This window comes from Bombina bombina, chromosome 5 (assembly GCF_027579735.1).
Source record: "Bombina bombina isolate aBomBom1 chromosome 5, aBomBom1.pri, whole genome shotgun sequence".
NCBI classification, from domain to species: Eukaryota; Metazoa; Chordata; class Amphibia; order Anura; family Bombinatoridae; genus Bombina; species Bombina bombina.
This window is the reverse complement of record NC_069503.1, coordinates 443,621,931-443,646,989: the sequence shown is the minus strand read 5'-3', so window position 1 is coordinate 443,646,989 and position 25,059 is coordinate 443,621,931. Positions and strand designations below refer to the sequence as shown.

The following is a 25,059-nucleotide window of genomic DNA, read 5'->3' as shown; positions in this document are numbered from 1 at the left end:
GAATAGTGGCATAGAGTCACAACTTAGAAGAGACAAGCATTTGCCATTCTAGAATGCAAATATCCACAACAGAAGAAACCCACTCTTGGCCTCTCTCATTGTAGACATCTAATGCAAAACAGAAGCAGCTCTGGTTGCTATATGTCTATAGGCAGACACAAAGTAAAAACACATTTCTAATCTCTCTAAATTTACCCCATATAACATATGCCAGACAGAACTGGATTTCAAGCATGTTCAACAGACAATGCACACTCCTGTCTTCTCTTTATACAGAAGCAGATGCAACAAAACTAACAAAACTCTGTGCACAATGCACACACACAGCAGACAAACACAAATCCGCAGTCTCACTATATTTCCTTTAACAGCACAAGAGATGTACTCTCAATACCACTCTATACACAAACATATAACAGAACAGAACAACTTCTGACTGTTCACAAATACACTTACAAAATAGATTGCTGGTATCTTTCTAAACACAGAACTATGTGCCATTATATTACTATATTACTTTCTATATACACATATGCTGCAGAACTTACTTAGCCATAACCTATTTGTAAACACAAATATACTGTAGAACAGAAACAGTCTTGGTCCAGTGGTGGTTATAGATGATGCTGGGGTACTATGTATTACATTCAATATTGTAGAACTCCTACCTAAACTAAAATGTGACCACTGGTCCCTCACTACACATATTTATATTAGAAGTTTTACTCCAGGCATAACTGTACTGCAGAACAGGGACATTAATGCGCTCGTCTGGCTTACTGCTCGTATGTATTACGAGTTGGAAGTAAACGCAATCGCAGTTTATGCTAGAATAATTACTATGACTTCAGAGCTTTGCTTAACTGTTTCGCAAAACAAAAAAGTGTCACTAAACACATAAAAAATACATTACACAGTACGGTTACACTCCTAATAACACCATTTAATAAACATTATTAAAAAAATATTGCACACAAAAGTTATAAAGGTATGAAAGATCAAAGATATGAGGTCTCAGGTGTAAAATAAAAGCCAGGCAAAGGGCTTTAACATTGAGATGATACATAATATATATGTATATATAAATATATATATATATATATATATATATATATGTGTGTACATATGTATGTATGTATATGTGTATATATGTGTGTACATATGTATGTATGTATATATGTGTGTGTGTGTACATATGTATGTATATATGTGTGTACATATGTATATATATATATGTGTGTGTGTACATATGTATGTATATGTGTGTACATATGTATATATATGTGTGTACATATGTATGTATGTATATATGTGTGTGCATATGTATGTATGTATATATGTGTGTACATATGTATGTATGTATATATGTGTGTGTACATATGTATGTATACAGGGAGTGCAGAATTATTAGGCAAGTTGTATTTTTGAGGATTAATTTTATTATTGAACAACAACCATGTTCTCAATGAACCCAAAAAAACTCATTAATATCAAAGCTGAATAGTTTTGGAAGTAGTTTTTAGTTTGTTTTTAGTTATAGCTATTTTAGGGGGATATCTGTGTGTGCAGGTGACTATTACTGTGCATAATTATTAGGCAACTTAACAAAAAACAAATATATACCCATTTCAATTATTTATTTTTACCAGTGAAAGCAATATAACATCTCAACATTCACAAATATACATTTCTGACATTCAAAAACAAAACAAAAACAAATCAGTGACCAATATAGCCACCTTTCTTTGCAAGGACACTCAAAAGCCTGCCATCCATGGATTCTGTCAGTGTTTTGATCTGTTCACCATCAACATTGCGTGCAGCAACAACCACAGCCTCCCAGACACTGTTCAGAGAGGTGTACTGTTTTCCCTCCTTGTAAATCTCACATTTGATGATGGACCACAGGTTCTCAATGGGGTTCAGATCAGGTGAACAAGGAGTCCATGTCATTAGATTTTTTTCTTTTATACCCTTTCTTGCCAGCCACGCTGTGGAGTACTTAGACGCGTGTGATGGAGCATTGTCCTGCATGAAAATCATGTTTTTCTTGAAGGATGCAGACTTCTTCCTGTACCACTGCTTGAAGAAGGTGTCTTCCAGAAACTGGCAGTAGGACTGGGAGTTGAGCTTGACTCCATCCTCAACCCGAAAAGGCCCCACAAGCTCATCTTTGATGATACCAGCCCAAACCAGTACTCCACCTCCACCTGTGCGTCTGAGTCGGACTGGAGCTCTCTGCCCTTTACCAATCCAGCCACGGGCCCATCCATCTGGCCCATCAAGACTCACTCTCATTTCATCAGTCCATAAAACCTTAGAAAAATCAGTCTTGAGATATTTCTTGGCCCAGTCTTGACGTTTCAGCTTGTGTGTCTTGTTCAATGGTGGTCGTCTTTCAGCCTTTCTTACCTTGGCCATGTCTCTGAGTATTGCACACCTTGTGCTTTTGGGCACTCCAGTGATGTTGCAGCTCTGAAATATGGCCAAACTGGTGGCAAGTGGCATCTTGGCAGCTGCACGCTTGACTTTTCTCAGTTCATGGGCAGTTATTTTGCGCCTTGGTTTTTCCACACGCTTCTTGTGACCCTGTTGACTATTTTGAATGAAACGCTTGATTGTTCGATGATCACGCTTCAGAAGCTTTGCAATTTTAAGAGTGCTGCATCCCTCTGCAAGATATCTCACTATTTTTGACTTTTCTGAGCCTGTCAAGTCCTTCTTTTGACCCATTTTGCCAAAGGAAAGGAAGTTGCCTAATAATTATGCACGCCTGATATAGGGTGTTGATGTCATTAGACCACACCCCTTCTCATTACAGAGATGCACATCACCTAATATGCTTAATTGGTAGTAGGCTTTCAAGCCTATACAGCTTGGAGTAAGACAACATGCATAAAGAGGATGATGTGGTCAAAATACTCATTTGCCTAATAATTCTGCACTCCCTGTATATGTGTGTACATAGATATGTATGTATATATGTGTGTACATATGTATGTATATGTGTGTACATATGTATATATATGTGTGTACATATGTATGTATGTATATATGTGTGTGCATATGTATGTATATATGTGTGTGCATATGTATGTATATATGTGTGTACATATGTATTTATATATGTGTGTACATATGTATGTATGTATGTATTTATGTGTGTACATATGTATGTACAGGTATACCCCACTCATACAGCGGGTTAGGGACCGGAGCCCCGCTGTAAAGTGAAAACCGCCTTAAAGTGAAACAAGGCAGTTTTAGCTTTCTTTTCACTTGCCAGTGTGTTTAAAAACTTAAAAACATGTTTTAATTAACTTATATTAGGTGTGCAATAGTACTAAGTTTAGTTTAACACTAGCACAGCACAGTATTCAATAAATACTGTACCTGTAAAATAGTGACAATCACTGTAGTACATTCTGCCAGAGTATAGCACTGAGACACAGATTGCACTGTAATGCTGTGAACTGCGCATAACAAAATGGTGCCAGTCACTTTCCTTGCAATCTCACGAAGATTACAGCACTGTTTTAAAATCCTTGGAGGTTGAACTTCAGCTCCACAAAGCGCTGTATTAGCGAATCGCTGTAAAGTGAAGCGCTGTAAAGTGAGGTATACCTGTATGTATTTATGTGTATATATGTATTTACATACATATACTGTATACACATAAATGTAAAGAGTCCAAAAGACAGCAGTACTCACCAAATTATACAAAAGTTAAATTATTTATTGGAGTTTCCCCATGGTACATAACTCAAAACAATGTTTAGGGCTTCTTGCCCTTAGTCATGCAATGTATTTTGGACTTTTTACATTTGTATGCTGAGAGGTTGCTGGTGTGGAACCTCTGACAGATTTGCACCACTGTGGTCTCACATTATGCTGGACATTATCTGCTGTTGGATATATACACATAAACACATAAATACATATGTACACATACAGTATATAGACATATATAGAAGTGCATTAGAGCCCTTTGCAGTTAAAGTGAAAGTAAATCCTAGCGTTTTACAAACGCTAGGATTGACTTTTGAAATAAATAAAGGGCACTCTCATTCATGAAGTATAAGATACTTAATGTAGAATGCTCCTTTATTTGTTTTAACCAATCGCCATTCTTAGCTCCTACAGCAGTGCATGGCTGAAATTTTTTTTGCTAAGAGGTGACGTTTCCACCTCTTAGCCAATAGCTGTGTGGTAACTTCGGCTCCCATGGGTGCCAAGCCGCATTTACCACACGGCTTTTGGCTAAGAGGGGAAAACATCACCTCTTAGCAAAAAAAATTTTTTAGCCGTGGGCTGCTGTAGCAGCAAAAAACGGTGATTGGTTAAAACAAATAAAGGAGCTTTCTACATGAAGTATTCTATACTTCATGAATGAAAGTGCCCTTTATTTGTTTCAAAAGTCAATCCTAGCGTTTGTAAAACGCTAGGATTTACTTTCACTTTAAGTAGATGAAAACATGTAAAAAACATTGATGCAAAATTAATTTTTAATAAAGTGTAATAGTGTATATTTACTGTAAATATTTCACATACCAATGCTCTGCACATTGCATTATTTGGGAAGTTTAACAAGTGGACATCACCTTATTGTGTCATAGCTGTACAATAATAACGTTCCATGCTAAATGCACTACTAAGAGTGGATAATGTAATAAAGGCTGTAGAAGTCTGCAACATGAAGGAGTTGAGTGTAAAATGATATAATGTAAAATTTGTAAATGATAATTCTGGGAGGTTTCTGTGGTAGTAATCCAAAAATGTATTGTAATTTGTACTGACAGTTCCAAGCCACGATTCTGCCAGGAGTTACCAGATATTAACGGTTTGCTGATCTACTTGAGTAGAAGAATAATATTAGCTTGCACCAGTGATCCAAAAGAATAAGAGATATTTAACTATAAGGCTGTGCTACCAACCTGCCCCCATATTGCAGGATTGTCATGGGGGGAGCTCGGCTTTCCTCCCAGCTGTTTACTCATCAGGACAAAATGCTGGTTTCCACAGTGAAACCAGGGACTACCTCATCTCTGCCAGTCTGCCCCCTGCACTTTTGTGCAACCCCTTCCAAGCCACATCGAACCCTTTTTTGTAAAAAACACGTGTGTTTTATCCCTGCAGTTGTGGCTCTGCCGACAAGTACCTTGCATGGGAAATACCTCTTTTTTAACGCTTTAAAAAAAACAGGTATTAGCTGTTATCGCTTGCTTTTGTGCATTCAAAAACATGGGCTCAAGCCTTATGCAGCCTGGATTTTAGTGCAGGACCTCAGAGAAATAAATTATCTGAGGAAAATGATGCACCTGCGCTTTGCGACATGAATATTGCAAGGCGCACTATTGTGCAGACAACAAATAGTAACCATGGACTTATAATGCCAGAGACAAAAATCATGCGGAATGGATTTTGCTCAAGCAGGGATAGGCTTCATATCGCTAAATTAGTACGATAAGTCCCTAATACAAAAAGTGTATGCTTGATTATTAGAGCATGCATTTTTTGTATTAGAATGCCCATTTAAATGCAAGAAAAACTTTACTTTATTACAAAGGATGTTATACAGGGAACAGATGTATGTATTGCACAGATTCCTGCATGCTCTCAACCAATAGCCAACCAATAATAATAAATACAGCAGTGTGAGTAGGACCACATGTAAAACAAACACATTTATTTTTAATATGCAGAGTATATCTCAGTAATAAAACTACACAGAAAAGGTCTGAATAAATGTTTTTTTAAGCATTTAAACTAACAGTTTGCTATAAAATGTGCATATTTTGCAGTCCAGAAACATACCATTTAAAGCCCTATTATCACCTCTGTTAAAGAAATTTCGGGACAAATGTAAATGCTTTCCTACACTAAGAAAACAATCACTGTGCAAAATGTGTCTGATTTTGTTGATTATGCACTTCCAATTCTCATGAGTAATGGAATAAAGCTTGAAGAAAGTTAAAAGGCGCACAATGGTGATGAGAATACAGTGCAAAATGTTTAAATTATGCAAAATTAAAAGGCGCACAATGGTGATGAGAATACAGTGCAAAATGTTTAAATTATGCAAAATTAAACATTGTAAGGGATATTCAATGTTGAGATTGATGTCCATTTAAAGGAACAAGAGGGTATGGATGGATAAGGCATGAGGCAGCATAGAGGGAAATAATCCAGCAAAGGTGTTAAACATATAACCTGATAAAAGCTGTTACTAAAGAGGAAATTTAAGTCAAAATCTAATTTTAAAGTAACATGCCATAAACAAATCTGATTGGATTCCGAATTAGCTTCCTTTCACAAAAGGGCTTACATTTTATAATATTCCTTCTTTAACACTGGACCTTTCCATAACCTCCACTTGCTTAATAATAAAGGCCAATTACAAAGGGTGTTACATTTGCTGAGTAAACTAATAGAATTTATTTTTTTAAATGTAACTTTCGGCACCCCCATAGTGAGACCAGAGATGTACAGGGTACATCAATGGTCATTGAGGGGTTAAACTAACATTATTAGTTGTACCTCATAGGAGAATAAGTTATATACATTAAAGTGATGGTAAACTTAAGCTAATCAAATGCCATATATGTAATCTTTGCCATTAAAAAATTATATGTGTACTTTTTTTTTTACTCTATCCGTGAAAATAATTAAATCCATGCCTATGGTAATGTTTCTATTACAATGTTATGCCGGCACACTGAGATGAACTCTTTATTTTTATGGCAATTCCAATCAACATCCAATCAGTGTGTGTGTCATGTCTTGAAGTCCAGCCCTTTGAAAGCCCTTAGGAAGCCTATATAGAGAGTGGGTGGGACTTATCTCTATGTCACAGCCCAGCCAAAAGAGGAAATGAAGGGGGGCAGAGGAACAGAAAATACCAAGTAGGATTATACATTTTTTATTATAATATATATATATATATATACACACTTTTTTTTTTTAAATGCGGTTTTTCAGACATTAAGAATGTTTTATTGAAACATTCTTAATGTCTGAAATATACCATCACTTTTGACGCAATGGTACCATCCCATCTACATTTCATTTACCCTTCTAGTTCTGAGAAGTGTTGGAGGGAGTGTGGGGAGATACTCTAGGCCCCACCTGGTGGGTTGTGAGTTGATCAAATCCTACTTGACAACGATAATTAACGTTATGGAATCCTCTTTAGGTTTTTACATAGATTTTTCACTATAATTAGCCTTTTAAATTATGCCACAAAGATTGCAAATAAATATAAACTAACCTTATTTAAAATAAAGTTACATTGTGCCAAACACTTTATTCCCCTCCAATGGAAACAAACGCTGATTTGAATTGGGAAGTTTCACATATGCTCCAACTTAAAAAACCCTTTTATGTTAAAACAGATATATTGGACTTTTTCTTAAATGTAGAATTTTGTTGGAATAATGTTTCTTGGGGTGATGTGGCGGTGGGGACTCCCTTACTGGTCCACTCTCTCTTTAAACCCTTATGACTATATTAATTTCATTACTATAACACAATATACACTCATTTTGGTCAAAAGACACCTCTCCATTTATTAGTGAGATCATAATTGTTTACTATTGTGCCCTTAATCTCTATAAGCAACATTACTTCTATACTCTTATCTCTAATCTTTCTTCAAACCTAAAACATCTGTTCTCTACTTTCAATACTCTTCTCCGCCCACCCCCACCACCTAATACAACTTATCTGTCAGCTCAAGACTTTGCCAGGCAATTCAATAACAAAATTGACTCCATCAGAAACGAAATCAGCTCTCAACAAAATTCCATTCTCTCATCCCCTCAAACGCTCGCAACCAACCACAACCCACATAGCCATAAACTTAGCTCTTTCTCCCTTGTTACCGAGGAAGAAGTTTCAGCACTTATACTGCGCTCTCACCTCACTACCTGTCCCCTTGACCCTATCCCCTCACAGCTACTCCCCTCCCTCTCTTCTACCCTTACCCCTATACTCACACACATTTTTAACCTCTCCCTCAGCACCGGTATATTTCCCTCATCTCTGAAACATGCACTGGTCACACCTATCCTCAAAAAACCTTCCCTTGATCCAACCTCCCCATCCAACTACCGCCCTATTTCCCTCCTCCCTCTTGCCTCAAAGCATCTGTGACACAGCCCTCTCATAGTTTTCTTCCTACTTGTCAAACTGTACCTTTAGTGTAGCCTTCTCTGAGGCCTCCTCTACCCCATCACCACTTTCTGTCGGGGTACTGCAAGGCTCTTTCCTCGGTCCCCTACTCTTCTCAATCTACACGTCATTATTAGGTTCCCTAATAAAGTCCCACAGTTTCCAATATCATTTGTATGCAGACGACACCCAAACCAGACCTATCTCCTTCCTTGCTAACCCGTGTCACTAACTGTCTTGCTCACATCTCTTCCTGGATGTCCTCTCACTACCTCAAGCTAAATCTCTCCAAAACTGAGCACCTTATTTTCCCCCCTTCTTCCAAAATCTCCACCCCCTATCTCTCTATAACTGTAGACAACTCCATCATTACCCCTACCCCACATGCCCGATGTCTTGGGGTCACATTTGACTCAGATCTTTCTTTCACTCCTCACATTCAGTCCTTGACTAAAGCCTGCCGCTTCCACCTTAAAAACATCTCTAAAATTAGACATTTTCTTACACAAGACACAACTAAGATTTTAATCCACTCTCTCATCCTTTCCTGCCTCGATTACTGCAACTCTGTCCTCTCTGGTCTCCCCAGCTGCCGCAGAGCTGCTTTACAATCCATAATGAATGTCTCTGCCAGGCTCATCTTCCTTATACGTCGCTCTTCATCTGCTGCACCTCTCTGCCAATCCCTTCACTGGCTTCCTCTTGCCTCTAGGATTAAACACAAAATTCTCACACTGACATACAAAGCCCTCAACTGCACTGCTCACCCCTATATCTCAGACCTTGTCTCCAGATACTCTCCCTCCCGTCCCCTTCGCTCTGCTCATGACCTCCTACTCTCCTCCCCTCTTGTTACCTCATCACACTCCCTTTTACAGGACTTCTCTAGACTCGCTCCACAAGTCTCTCCCCTAGTTTTGAAAGCTTCAAGCGCTCCCTAAAGACTCTACTGTTCAGGGATGCATACAACCTACACTAACCTTTCTTTATACCAGTTCCTCTCCTCCATTGCTATCCCCTGAACCCCCTTAGCATGTATGCCTAAGAGTCCAGCTGTCTGTAGATCACCTTCTTAAGTGCTGACTACAACAGTGCGACTCTTGGCAGGGCCCTCTACCCATTTGATCCCTATAAATGTTTTTTGTACTCCGCATTTGTTTATAGCGCAGAATCTGTTGACGCTCTACAAATAACTGATAATAATAATTATGCTTCTAATGGTTTATCATAGATAATATACAAATTTTATTCCATTTAAACAGGCATTTATAATTGGTTTATAATCTCCCTTATATTTCTTTTTTAACCTTTTTTTTTCTTTCTTTCTTTTTCTCTTTTTTTTTTTTACATTACAGTTACTTTGTTATAATGTTGTAAGGAAGATACAACACGTTATCATGTAGCTATTTTTATGTTAATGTTCATTAAAACTCCAATTAAAAATGATTAAACAAAAAAGATCAGTCAGGAAATAAAATGTAAACACTGCTTACCCATAACCTGTCTTATATTAGAGTCATCTGATTCCAATTCAAACTAATTGATGGTTCATTGAAAATCAAGCTCCACATGGGGAGACAAAATGACTGGACAAAATAAAAAAAAACTAAATTTGAAAATTTGCGTTCGTAAGAGAGACAGGCCCCATACCACAGAAATCAGATGAAAGGAAGCAATGGAGTATATTAGATAATCAGGAATAATTTAGACTAAGTAAAATGACATCATGTTATGTGATCTCTGTTCTAGGCATTCAGTATATTAAAAAGAAACATTAATCATATTTAGTAAAGTGGTATACTGTGTATTTACTGTAAATTGTTCACATTCCAATGTTCTGCACATATGTTCTATGTATTTGTAAATAACATAATTTATGTAAGAACTTACCTGATAAATTCATTTCTTTCATATTAGCAAGAGTCCATGAGCTAGTGACGTATGGGATATACATTCCTACCAGGAGGGGCAAAGTTTCCCAAACCTCAAAATGCCTATAAATACACCCCTCACCACACCCACAATTCAGTTTAACGAATAGCCAAGAAGTGGGGTGATAAAAAAGTGCGAAAGCATATAAAATAAGGAATTGGAATAATTGTGCTTTATACAAAAAATCATAACCACCACAAAAAAGGGCGGGCCTCATGGACTCTTGCTAATATGAAAGAAATGAATTTATCAGGTAAGTTCTTACATAAATTATGTTTTCTTTCATGTAATTAGCAAGAGTCCATGAGCTAGTGACGTATGGGATAATGATTACCCAAGATGTGGATCTTTCCACACAAGAGTCACTAGAGAGGGAGGGATAAAATAAAGACAGCCAATTCCTGCTGAAAATAATCCACACCCAAAATAAAGTTTAATGAAAAACATAAGCAGAAGATTCAAACTGAAACCGCTGCCTGAAGTACTTTTCTACCAAAAACTGCTTCAGAAGAAGAAAATACATCAAAATGGTAGAATTTAGTAAAAGTATGCAAAGAGGACCAAGTTGCTGCTTTGCAAATCTGATCAACCGAAGCTTCATTCCTAAACGCCCAGGAAGTAGAAACTGACCTAGTAGAATGAGATGTAATCCTCTGAGGCGGAGTTTTACCCGACTCAACATAGGCAAGATGAATTAAAGATTTCAACCAAGATGCCAAAGAAATGGCAGAAGCTTTCTGGCCTTTTCTAGAACCGGAAAAGATAACAAATAGACTAGAAGTCTTTCGGAAAGACTTAGTAGCTTCAACATAATATTTCAAAGCTCTAACAACATCCAAAGAATGCAACGATTTCTCCTTAGAATTCTTAGGATTAGGACATAATGAAGGAACCACAATTTCTCTACTAATGTTGTTGGAATTCACAACTTTAGGTAAAAATTCAAAAGAAGTTCGCAACACCGCCTTATCCTGATGAAAAATCAGAAAAGGAGACTCACAAGAAAGAGCAGATAATTCAGAAACTCTTCTGGCAGAAGAGATTGCCAAAAGGAACAAAACTTTCCAAGAAAGTAATTTAATGTCCAATGAATGCATAGGTTCAAACGGAGGAGCTTGAAGAGCTCCCAGAACCAAATTCAAACTCCAAGGAGGAGAAATTGACTTAATGACAGGTTTTATACGAACCAAAGCTTGTACAAAACAATGAATATCAGGAAGAATAGCAATCTTTCTGTGAAAAAGAACAGAAAGAGCAGAGATTTGTCCTTTCAAGGAACTTGCGGACAAACCCTTATCTAAACCATCCTGAAGAAACTGTAAAATTCTCGGTATTCTAAAAGAATGCCAAGAAAAATGATGAGAAAGACACCAAGAAATATAAGTCTTCCAGACTCTATAATATATCTCTCTAGATACAGATTTACGCGCCTGTAACATAGTATTAATCACAGAGTCAGAGAAACCTCTTTGACCAAGAATCAAGCGTTCAATCTCCATACCTTTAAATTTAAGGATTTCAGATCCTGATGGAAAAAAGGACCTTGCGACAGAAGGTCTGGTCTTAACGGAAGAGTCCACGGTTGGCAAGAGGCCATCCGGACAAGATCCGCATACCAAAACCTGTGAGGCCATGCCGGAGCTACCAGCAGAACAAACGAGCATTCCTTCAGAATCTTGGAGATTACTCTTGGAAGAAGAACTAGAGGCGAAAAGATATAGGCAGGATGATACTTCCAAGGAAGTGATAATGCATCCACTGCCTCCGCCTGAGGATCCCGGGATCTGGACAGATACCTGGGAAGTTTCTTGTTTAGATGAGACGCCATCAGATCTATTTCTGGAAGTTCCCACATTTGAACAATCTGAAGAAATACCTCTGGGTGAAGAGACCATTCGCCCGGATGCAACGTGTGGCGACTGAGATAATCCGCTTCCCAATTGTCTATACCTGGGATATGAACCGCAGAAATTAGACAGGAGCTGGATTCCACCCAAACCAAAATTCGAGATACTTCTTTCATAGCCAGAGGACTGTGAGTCCCTCCTTGATGATTGATGTATGCCACAGTTGTGACATTGTCTGTCTGAAAACAAATGAACGATTCTCTCTTCAGAAGAGGCCAAAACTGAAGAGCTCTGAAAATTGCACGGAGTTCCAAAATATTGATCGGTGATCTCACCTCCTGAGATTCCCAAACTCCTTGTGCCGTCAGAGATCCCCACACAGCTCCCCAACCTGTGAGACTTGCATCTGTTGAAATTACAGTCCAGGTCGGAAGCACAAATGAAGCCCCCTGAATTAAACGATGGTGATCTGTCCACCACGTTAGAGAGTGTCGAACAATCGGTTTTAAAGATATTAATTGAGATATCTTTGTGTAATCCTTGCACCATTGATTCAGCATACAGAGCTGAAGAGGTCGCATGTGAAAACGAGCAAAGGGGATCGCGTCCGATGCAGCAGTCATAAGACCTAGAATTTCCATGCATAAGGCTACCGAAGGGAATGATTGTGACTGAAGGTTTCGACAAGCTGAAATCAATTTTAGACGTCTCTTGTCTGTTAAAGACAGAGTCATGGACACTGAATCTATCTGGAAACCCAGAAAGGTTACCCTTGTCTGAGGAATCAATGAACTTTTTGGTAAATTGATCCTCCAACCATGATCTTGAAGAAACAACACAAGTCGATTCGTATGAGATTCTGCTAAATGTAAAGACTGAGCAAGTACCAAGATATCGTCCAAATAAGGAAATACCACAATACCCTGTTCTCTGATTACAGACAGAAGGGCACCGAGAACCTTTGTAAAAATTCTTGGAGCTGTAGCTAGGCCAAACGGCAGAGCCACAAACTGGTAATGCTTGTCCAGAAAAGAGAATCTCAGGAACTGATAATGATCTGGATGAATCGGAATATGCAGATAAGCATCCTGTAAATCTATTGTGGACAAATAATGCCCTTGCTGAACAAAAGGCAAGATAGTCCTTACAGTTACCATCTTGAACGTTGGTATCCTTACATAACGATTCAATATTTTTAGATCCAGAACTGGTCTGAAGGAATTCTCCTTCTTTGGTACAATGAAGAGATTTGAATAAAACCCCATCCCCTGTTCCGGAACTGGAACTGGCATAATTACTCCAGCCAACTCTAGATCTGAAACACAATTCAGAAATGCTTGAGCTTTCACTGGATTTACTGGGACACGGGAAAGAAAAAATCTCTTTGCAGGAGGTCTCATCTTGAAACCAATTCTGTACCCTTCTGAAACAATGTTCTGAATCCAAAGATTGTGAACAGAATTGATCCAAATTTCTTTGAAAAAACGTAACCTGCCCCCTACCAGCTGAGCTGGAATGAGGGCCGCACCTTCATGTGGACTTAGAAGCAGGCTTTGCCTTTCTAGCAGGCTTGGATTTATTCCAGACTGGAGATGGTTTCCAAACTGAAACTGCTCCTGAGGATGAAGGATTAGGCTTTTGTTCTTTGTTGAAACGAAAGGAATGAAAACGATTATTAGCCCTATTTTTACCCTTAGATTTTTTATCCTGTGGTAAAAAAGTTCCTTTCCCACCAGTAACAGTTGAGATAATAGAATCCAACTGAGAACCAAATAATTTGTTACCCTGGAAAGAAATGGAAAGTAGAGTTGATTTAGAAGCCATATCAGCATTCCAAGTTTTAAGCCATAAAGCTCTTCTAGCTAAAATAGCTAGAGACATAAACCTGACATCAACTCTGATAATATCAAAAATGGCATCACAGATAAAATTATTAGCATGCTGAAGAAGAATAATAATATCATGAGAATCATGATCTGTTACTTGTTGCGCTAAGGTTTCCAACCAAAAAGTTGAAGCTGCAGCAACATCAGCCAAAGATATAGCAGGTCTAAGAAGATTACTTGAACACAGATAAGCTTTTCTTAGAAAGGATTCAATTTTCCTATCTAAAGGATCCTTAAACGAAGTACCATCTGACGTAGGAATAGTAGTACATTTAGCAAGGGTAGAAATAGCCCCATCAACTTTAGGGATTTTGTCCCAAAATTCTAATCTGTCAGACGGCACAGGATATAATTGCTTAAAACGTTTAGAAGGAGTAAATGAATTACCCAATTTATCCCATTCTTTGGAAATTACTTCAGAAATAGCATTAGGAACAGGAAAAACTTCTGGAATAACCACAGGAGATTTAAATACCTTATCTAAACGTTTAGAATTAGTATCAAGAGGACCAGAATCCTCTATTTCTAAAGCAATTAGTACTTCTTTAAGTAAAGAACGAATAAATTCCATTTTAAATAAATATGAAGATTTATCAGCATCAATCTCTGAGACAGAATCCTCTGAACCAGAAGAGTCATCAGAATCAGAATGATGATGTTCATTTAAAAATTCATCTATAGGGAGAGAAGTTTTAAAAGATTTTTTACGTTTACTAGAAGGAGAAATAACAGACATAGCCTTCTTGATGGATTCAGAAACAAAATCTCTTATGTTATCAGGAACATTCTGCACCTTAGATGTTGAAGGAACTGCAACAGGCAATGGTACTTTACTAAAGGAAATATTATCTGCATTAACAAGTTTGTCATGACAATTAATACAAACAACAGCCGGAGGAATAGCTACCAAAAGTTTACAGCAGATACACTTAGCTTTGGTAGATCCAGCACTAGACAGCGATTTTCCTGAAGTATCTTCTGACTCAGATGCAACGTGAGACATCTTGCAATATGTAAGAGAAAAAAACAACATATAAAGCAAAATTGATCAAATTCCTTAAATGACAGTTTCAGGAATGGGAAAAAATGCCAAAGAACAAGCTTCTAGCAACCAGAAGCAATGAAAAATGAGACTTAAATAATGTGGAGACAAAAGCGACGCCCATATTTTTTAGCGCCAAGTAAGACGCCCACATTATTTGGCGCCTAAATGCTTTTGGCGCCAAAAATGACGCCACATCTGGAACGCCAACATTTTTGGCGCAAAATAACGTCAAAAAATGACGCAACTTCCGGCGACACGTATGACGCCGGAAACGGAAAAGATTTTTTGCGCCAAAAAAGTCAGCGCCAAGAATGACGCAATAAAATGAAGCATTTTCAGCCCCCGCGAGCCTAACAGCCCACAGGGAAAAAAGAGTCAAATTTTTGAAGGTAAGAAAAAATGATTAATTCAAATGCATTATCCCAAATATGAAACTGACTGTCTGAAAAATAAGGAATGTTGAACATTCTGAGTCAAGGCAAATAAATGTTTGAATACATATATTTAGAACTTTATAAACAAAGTGCCCAACCATAGCTTAGAGTGTCACAGAAAATAAGATATACTTACCCCAGGACACTCATCTACATGTTTGTAGAAAGCCAAACCAGTACTGAAACGAGAATCAGCAGAGGTAATGGTATATAAATAAGAGTATATCGTCGATCTGAAAAGGGAGGTAAGAGATGAATCTCTACGACCGATAACAGAGAACCTATGAAATAGACCCCGTAGAAGGAGATCACTGCATTCAAATAGGCAATACTCTCCTCACATCCCTCTGACATTCACTGCACGCTGAGAGGAAAACCGGGCTCCAACTTGCTGCGGAGCGCATATCAACGTAGAATCTAGCACAAACTTACTTCACCACCTCCATAGGAGGCAAAGTTTGTAAAACTGAATTGTGGGTGTGGTGAGGGGTGTATTTATAGGCATTTTGAGGTTTGGGAAACTTTGCCCCTCCTGGTAGGAATGTATATCCCATACGTCACTAGCTCATGGACTCTTGCTAATTACATGAAAGAAATATATATATATGTGTGTGTATATAGCTATACCTATATATAATCATGTAGGTATATATATATATATATATATATATATATATATACAGTATTCCACAAAAGTGAGTACACCCCTTACATTTTTGTAAATATTTTATTTTATCTTTTTATGTGACAGCGTTGAAGAAATGACACTTTGCTATAATGTAAAGTTGTGAGTATACAGCTTGTATAACAGTTTAAATTGGCTGTCCCCTCAAAATAACTCAACACACAGCAATTAATGTCTACACCATTGGCAACAAAAGTGAGTACACCCCTAAGTGGAAATGTCCAAATTGGGCCTAATGAGTAATTTTCCCTCCCAGGTGTCATGTGACTATTAGTGTTACAAGGTCTCTGGTGTGAATGGGGAGCAGGTGTGTTAAATTTGGTGTTATCGCTCTCACACTCTCTCATACAGGTCACTGGAAGTTCAACATGGCACCTCATGGCAAAGAACTCTCTGAGGATCTGAAAAAAAGAATTACTGCTCTACATAAAGATGGCCTAGGCTATAAGAAGATTGCCAAGACCCTGAAACTGAGCTGCAGCATGGTGGGCAAGACCATAAAGCGGTTTCACAGGACAGGTTCCACTAAGAACAGGCCTCGCCATGGTCAACCAAAGACGTTGAGTGCACATGCTCAGCATCATATCCAGAGGTTGTCTTTGGAAAATAGACATATGAGTGCTGCCAGCATTGCTGCAGATGTTGAAGGGGTGGGGGGTCAATCTGTCAGTGCTCAGACCATACGCTGCACACTGCATCAAATTGGTCTGCATGGCTATCGTCCCAGAAGGAAGCCTCTTCTAAAGATGATGCACAAGAAAGACAACAAACAGTTTGCTGAAGAAAAGCAGACTAAGGACATGGATTACTGGAACCATGTCCTGTGGTCCGATGAGACCAAGATAAACTTATTTGGTTCAGATGGTGTCAAGCGTGTGTGGCGGCAACCAGGTGAGGAGTACAAAGACAAGTGTGTCTTGCCTACAGTCAAGCATGGTGGTGGGAGTGTCATGGTCTGGGCCTGCATGAGTGCTGCTGGCACTGGGGAGCTACAGTTCATTGAGGGAACCATGAATGCCAACATGTACTGTGACATACTGAAGCAGAGCATGATCCCCTCCCTTCGGAGACTAGGCCGCAGGGCAGTATTCCAACATGATAATGACATCAAACACACCTCCAAGATGACCAATGCCTTGATAAAGTAGCTGAGGGTAAAGGTGATGGTCTCCAGACCTAAACCCTATTGAGCATCTGTGGGGCATCCTCAAATCGAAGGTGGGGGAGCGCAAGGTCTCTAAAATCCATCAACTCTGTGATGTCGTCATGAAGGAGTGGAAGAGGACTCCAGTGGCAACCTGTGAAGCTCTAGTGAACTCCATGTCCAAGAGGGTTAAGGTAGTGCTGGAAAATAATGGTGGCCACTGGAGGGCCCAATTTAGACATTTCCACTTAGGGGTGTACTCACTTTTGTTGCAATGGTTTAGACATTAATGGCTGTGTGTTGAGTTATTTTAAGGGGACAGCAAATTTACACTGTTATACAGGCTGTACACTCACTACTTTACATTGTAGCAAAGTGTAATTTCTTCAGTGTTGTCACATGAAAAGATATAATAACATATTTACAAAAATGTGAGGGGTGTACTCACTTTTGTGGGATACTGTATATACTGTATATATATAAATATATTGTACCAAAATACCATGATATTTATATATAGAAATATTTATTTATGAATTCTGCTATGTGAAGAACATTGGAATGAGAAATATTCATATTTCCATGTCGGGTTAGCTCACTTAAGAATATGCAATCATATTTGCGCAAAAGTAGGGTGCTCCTCTATGGAGGAATATGTCATCACGCACACGATATCCTAAATTTGGCTTTTTTCGCATGTCGGGTTAGTGCGCAAGTGAAAACAGTTTATTTTCAACTCATAATATGAGCGCAACCCGACGCGTGCAAAAAGCTTACTTCTAGCCCAGTTAACGCTTGAGTGGGACTGTTAAATAGCGCTCTACTTGTTATATGACCCTTAGTGTTTTTTGATGTCCCTTTAAAGGTAATATATTATTTGTATACATCAAAATATTGATATTTTAATATATGGCAAATAAAATGTATGTGTTATTTGTTCACATTCAGATTTAATTTAGCAGCCTAAAAGTAATTGTCAGATTCATGAGAAAGGAATATTCTCTATCATGACCTATCATAACCTATTAAATGATATCTTTGGTCTGAATGATTTATTGGCAAACAGATAACCATGCACTTATGAAGTGACATTACTGCCATATCCCCACATCTATAATCAGTGTTGGAAATATTGCCATATTTTTATTTAAAGGGACAGTACACTGTAAAATTGTTTTTCCAGTAATGTATTTTCAATTACTTGTTATACCACCAGCAGAGTATAATAGTTGAGAAATTGCATTTTCAGGTTTATTTGTGTATATGAAGTAGCTGGTTTTGTGCTTTGAAACCACAGCCTATTACAATGGGTTAAACTTAAAGGTAATATCAGATCTCATTATGTTATCACTTTGTGTACACACACTTGCTTCCTTATCTTATATTTGTCTGGAACACCAAAGCTCAATACATAGAGAGAACAATGGGAAATTATCTTATTACTTAAAGGGACCGTATACTATAAAATTATTTTTCCTTTAATGTGTTTTCAATAACTTTCTTTACCAGTGGCAGAGTATAAAATGTATGTAATTTGCTTTTTAAGACTTATTTGTGTATATGAATTAGCTGATTTTGTGTTTTGAAGCCACAACCTAATAAAATGGGTTGAGCTTGTAGGTATAATGAGATCTCATTACTTTATCACATTGTGTACATATACCTGCTTCTTTATCTTATATCTGTCCATAAACCAATCACCAATACTTGGAGAGAACAATGGAAAATTAACATTTTATTACCTTATCTCTTCTATACCCCACTGGGAGTGTAATTTCTTCTATTGGCTGTGTTTACACAGCTTGGCCTTAAGGCCAAAAACTTTCAGTATAGGTGGGGATACCACAGACTAATCAACTATTTCAAATGCCAAAATAAGGGTAATGGAAATACCTGTAAACAATTTAATACACTTCAGCAGGTAAAGTGGATCATTGTGAACAAATTAAAGGGGAGAACATTTTTTAGTAAACTGTCCCTTTAACTATCCTGCACACCACTGAGAGTGTAACTTCTTCTGCAGCCTGTGTTTATATAGTCTGTCAATAGCATATACTCCAGTATCGAAACTTGCACTATAGGTGGCTATACCACAGGCTAAATCAGCTATTTCAAATGCTGAAATAGGCATAAAGGAGCTACTTGTAAACAATTTAATACACTCTAGCAGGTAAAATGGATAATTGAGAATAATTTAAAGGGGAGAAAAAATGTGGGTGAACTGTTCCTTTAATCTCATGTGTTTCATTTTGACACATTAAGCAAACTGAAATAGAAATCATATTTTATTTAAAATTGTATAAATTACCGACTTACTAATTCCCTAGAAATATATCTTTAAGTTTTTTTTTATTCATATTGGGCATGCTTTTAGGACCTGCAAACACAAAAAGGATCAATCAAGGGGTTAAATCACTTCTGCATGTGTGTTCCAGGTGATCAAAAGGTTAAATTACAGGCACTTATATTACACAACAGTAAGTATGTGTGTTTGGGCAATTAAGGGTTAAATATTGTTTAATAATCTAGCCTACAATCATACCACAAAAAGTGATAAAAATAAACAGTTTCACAAATGTATAGGTAGCTTCTAGATTATGAAAAATATAACCTTTGGAGCCTATGAGGAAAATAAATAAAAAAATTGCTGCCATGTATTCTTTCTTTTTAAATGTATTATAGTACATATACTATATGTCAGTCAATTATAATAAACCACAAAACTACATCTCCCAAAATCCCCACATATATGTTCAGAGTTGTATATATCACTAAGCAAATTAAGTATCTGCCTAGGGGTACGTGCCTAATTAAGGTTGCCTGGCTGGTCAAGTCATTCAACTATCATTGTCTTACATTTGTTATTTTGCAAACTGACATTTTAGGACTATATATTTCATATAATTAGGTTTGTTGTGAGAATAGGTACAATTATGGATACTACTGGCAACACCTGACAATAAATTATATGGCGGCTCATAAGAAACCTACACCTACGGGTGCAGGAATATAATAATTTTATCTTTCGCGATTCAAAAACAGCAAATAATTTTAAACTTCCAATTTATTTTTATTATCACATTTTCTTTGTTTTCTTTTTATCTTTGGTTGAAAAACATGAAGGTAAGCTCAGGAGCGTACACGTGACTGCAGCAATATATGGCAGCAGTTTTACAACAATCTAATACATTAGCATGAGCACTAGATGATAGCACTTTTTCTTGCCCTGCAGTGCTCCAGATAAGTGCACACTGCCTATCTAGATATTTCTTCAACAGAGAATAAAATGAGATTGAGAAGGAGGATACCTGGTATTGAAAAAAAAATAAAAATAGAATTAAATTGGAAACTTTTGAAATTGTATGCTCTGTCTGAATCTTGAAAGAAAACCTTTTGGATTTCCCTTTCAACCTAAATCACAGGTCTCCAAACGTTATTAAAGGGATATGAAACCCAATTTTTTTCTTTCATGATTCAGATAGGGCATGCAATTTTAAGCATTTTTCTAATTTACTACTATTATCAATTTGTCTTTGTTCTCTTGGTATGCTTTGTTGAATGAGCAGCAATGCACTACTAGTTTTTAACTGAATACAGTACATAAGTGAGCCAATGACAATTTGGGTTTCATGTCCTTTTAAGTAAGGGTGGCAAATTCAGAGGATTCATTTAGAAAAAAAATATATCCGCATACACAAATATAAAACTTCTAAAATTTTTAAAACTTGTAACATGAAGATAATTTTATGTAATATTATTTAAAAAATAAATACATTTCTAATTGAACCTTTTAAAAAATAAAAATAATATTCATGCTGTCTAAAACCCCTTTTAAAAATCCCCAGAATACAATTTAGATCTTATGTATACACACTATTATCATGGCTAAACATTATTTCTCTCTAGGAAATAGTAGACTGGAAGCCCTTTGATTTATATATACATAGGATATTTAAATCTACAGAAAGGGAGAGTTGGCATTTAACAACTGTACTAAGCGTCAGCTTCAGTCTAACTGGCATCTTTATATATCACAAGACAGTCACAATTTTATTTGCAGCTTAGATAAGGGAAAAATAAAAGTTAATTCCCACTTATAGCAAACTGCAGCTCTGGGTATATTTTTGCATTTGATTTTGGTGACAAAACAACACAATTTTTTGTAAATTGGCTTCTAAAGTAAATATGGACTGCCAATCAATTCCTATTTAATGAATATACATAGCAGTATGCTTGCTTTCTACATTAGATCTTAAAAATAGGTGTCGGTCACAGTATACAAAATAAAGCTGTAATCAGAATTCAGAAAAACATCAGCTAAAAGTATGTAAATGTTAGAAGCATTGTGTTCATATGTGTATTTGTTTATTGCTGATGAAATGACAATACTTTAAACTAAACATTTTTAAAAATGATGTAACATTAACTTATCCACAGCCAATATTATAGATCACATCTTTACTTCTATACTTTCAATGTTAACTTTAATCTGAATGATTTCCTACATTAAACAAACAGCTACTAAGCTAAATGGTTGTGTCAAACACTAATAATAGCTACAAAGATATTCTTTACCCAAAAGAATAAGAAATCTTGTATTTTTCATCCAGCAATTCCTACTTCTATATTAAAAACTACCTGTTGAACTAGAACTGTTTTACTCAGCTAAAATGCATTGGGTGTATTAATAATCAACAAAGCACAGAACAAGAGAGAGTTACACTAATCCAGTTATTTATCTTCTGGGGATTAACTAGTCATAAAGCTGCTGGGGGTGAATGTTACTTACAGTTCAGACGACTCTCCTGGATTAGATGTAGTTCCCTCACAGATACAATATGATGTGAATGGCAAGGCTGCTTTCCCTTTATAAGCAAAATATAGTCTGCCCAGCAGCCAATCACAGCACCTTGCCTTCAGTAATAATAGACAGCATCTCCCCGGCACAGCCTAGCAGTAACTGGCCCGGGGACCCTGTACAGGGGGCTGCTGGTATCACAGCTATAGAGCAATAAATGTGTTTTCATTTCATCCCATTTGGCAGTAAGTGTGCTCCCAAACATCTGCATATCGTCTTAATAAAGTGTTGTATAGATATTGGAATATAATGTACTTTCTATATATAGTATAACTATATTTTGTGTTAAATATATACAGAGGGTGTGGATTAAATACCTTCAATTATTTCTTTCAGATGCTGGGTTAACTGTAGATAGATAGATAGACAGACAGACATATAGATAGATGATAGATATAGATAGATGGATAGATAGATAGATAGATAGATGATAGACAGATAGATAAATAGATGATAGATGGATAGATAGATAGATGAAAGATAAATAATAGAAGATAGATATATAGATAGATAGACATATACAGTATATAGACAGATAGATAAATAGATGATAGATGATAGATAGATAGATAGATAGATAGATAATTGAAGATAGATAGATACATATGATAAACAGACATATATATTAGATAGATAGAAATATAGGTAGATTAGATAGATAGATAGATAGATAGATAGATAGATAGATAAAATATATAAAATATTCTCACATCACCCAGACTGAGTTATTTGCACTTTTAAGTGTGGGCTGTTTGTAAGAATATTTCCTTTTAGTCTATTGGTGTGCTGAGATTCTGTGACATTGCTTTATTTTAAATGATACCTGACAAGGGTTAATAAGACAAAACTATCACTGTAACAATTCAAAAACAGTTGTAGTTCAGTTTAATACATGAAAATCCATAAATCCCAAATCAGCTTCCCTATTACTTATGTGTAAATAATTAGTAGAGAAAGCTACTATAGTTATCCTTAGAGGAATTTAGCTTATTCAATGGGAAAGCAGAATATTTTATCTTAAAGGGACAGTAAAATCATAATTGGACATTTATGATTCAGATAGAGCACACAATTTTAAACAACTTTCCAATGTACTTCTATTATTTAATTTGCTTTCTTCTCATGTTATCGTTTTGCCTATAACAAACTGGGGAGGGGGCCCAGTAAATGGTATATTAGAAATTTCTCATTTATGTGACATTAGTTGGTAATTATTTATTCATTATTTATTTTTACTATAAGACCAATGGAATATACAGTTAGAATGTCAATTGCAAAACCAAATCTTTAAAATAATACAAAAAGTAATGCAGTGTGGCTCAAATGTATAAAATACAGACTGCAATAAAACAGAATACTGTATATAAATAGGGTAAATTATTAAAGGGATGTGAAACCCACATTTTTTCTTTCATGATTCAGACAGCGAATAACATTTTAAACAACTTTCCAATTGACTTCTATGGTCTAATTTGCTTCACCCTCTTGGTATTGGTTGACAAAGCAACAGTGCACTGCAGGGAGCTAGCTAAATACAATGCGTGAGCAAATAACATGAGGCGCATAGGTGCAGCCACCAATCAGCAGCTTCTGAGACTACCTAGGTATCATTTTCAAGAAAGGATACAAAGAGAACCAAACAAATTAGACAATAGAAGCAATTTGAAAAGTTGTTTAAATTCACATGCTCTATCTGAATCATGAGTTTCATATCCCTTTAAGTCAAAGAAACCTTCTACCGTTTGTCTCCCAGACTATATAGGGGTGACGTGATTCAGCTGCTGGAGGTTTGTGGCAGTCACTGCGAATGCGCAAGTGGCCCAACCTCTTCCAAACAGTTGTTGATTTGATAACAACGGGTCGCGCGATTGTATGGGCCGCGCCGCGCATGCGCACATGGCCCTACTCTTCACTCATCAGACAAGACCCTATTGGTTGTACAGCCACTGACTTCACAGACCAATCAGATAATGCAGTAACGCTTTTCTCCTATGTATTATCTGATAGGTCTGTTTGATTTGCCCACATCCATTCGCCAAATTGTTCCATTGCACGCTGCCAACTTGCCGTGTGGGGTGGTTGTGCTTATGGGGTTTTCAGGGGGTGCTGCTGGGGCTTACGTAAGTTAAACAGGGGGTGCTTATGGGGGTTACAGTGGGTGCAGATGGGGCTTATGTAGGTCCATAAGCACCCACTGTAACTCCCATAAGCACCCCCTGTGTAACTTACTGAAGCCCCATCAGCACCCCCTGTAAACCCCATAAGCACCCCCCCACCCGGCACGGCAAGTCAGCGGCATGCAATGGAACAATTTGGTGAATGGACGTGGAAAAATTAAACAGACCGATCAGATAATACATAGGAGAAAAGCGTTACTGCATTATCTGATTGGTCTGTGAAGTCAGTGGCTGTACAAGCAATAGGGTCTTGTCTGATGAGTGAAGAGTAAGGCCGTGTGCGCATGCGGGGGGACACGGCTCATAGAATCCCGCGACCCATTGTTATCAAATAAGTCGGCTTAAACAGCTGTTTGGAGGAGGTTGGGCCTCTTGCGCATGCGCAGCGAGCGCCACAAACCTACAACAGCTGATTACACGTCACGTGACGTGGTACACACATTCCTATGGTAGACAACTTATTTTACAACACCCCCTTTGGCTGTCAGTAAGACAAAAAAACAATTATTTGAGTTCCTTGTTTGCTGATAGCATAGCTCCCTTTAGCAAGTTTGAGCCAGAAAAGCAAAGAGCAGTGTTTTATTTTGTTTTGTTTTACTACAGGTAGTGGTAATTTCCTGTTCTTTTTCGCTCTTCTTATCCCGTCTATATATTCACCACTGAGGCCTCAATTCTTTTCAAATATTGCTATTTCCAGAAATAAGTGACATGGCATATGCACAATACTTCCATGTGCATTGTCTCTGCGTTCTAGTGCCATTTAAATGTCCACCATTTTGTTTGTTTGTTTTTATTTATTTTACTTGATATTCAGTTGAAATATTGGACATCTGGTAACCATAACTCCATAGCTATTATATCATACAAGTACTAGTGTTTGCA

At 37.2% G+C, this 25,059-nt stretch overlaps 1 protein-coding gene across 1 annotated transcript in view; it reads right to left on the bottom strand.

Annotated features, from left to right (window-relative positions):
• DDC (dopa decarboxylase) overlaps positions 1–22,077 on the bottom strand; it is a 222,497-nt gene extending 200,420 nt beyond the window's left edge. Inside the window, exon 1 of the mRNA XM_053714306.1 lies at positions 21,932–22,077. The gene's annotated coding sequence lies outside the window, so the exon portion shown is untranslated. The remainder of the gene's footprint in view (positions 1–21,931) is intronic.
• Positions 22,078–25,059: the final 2,982 nt, after the last annotated feature.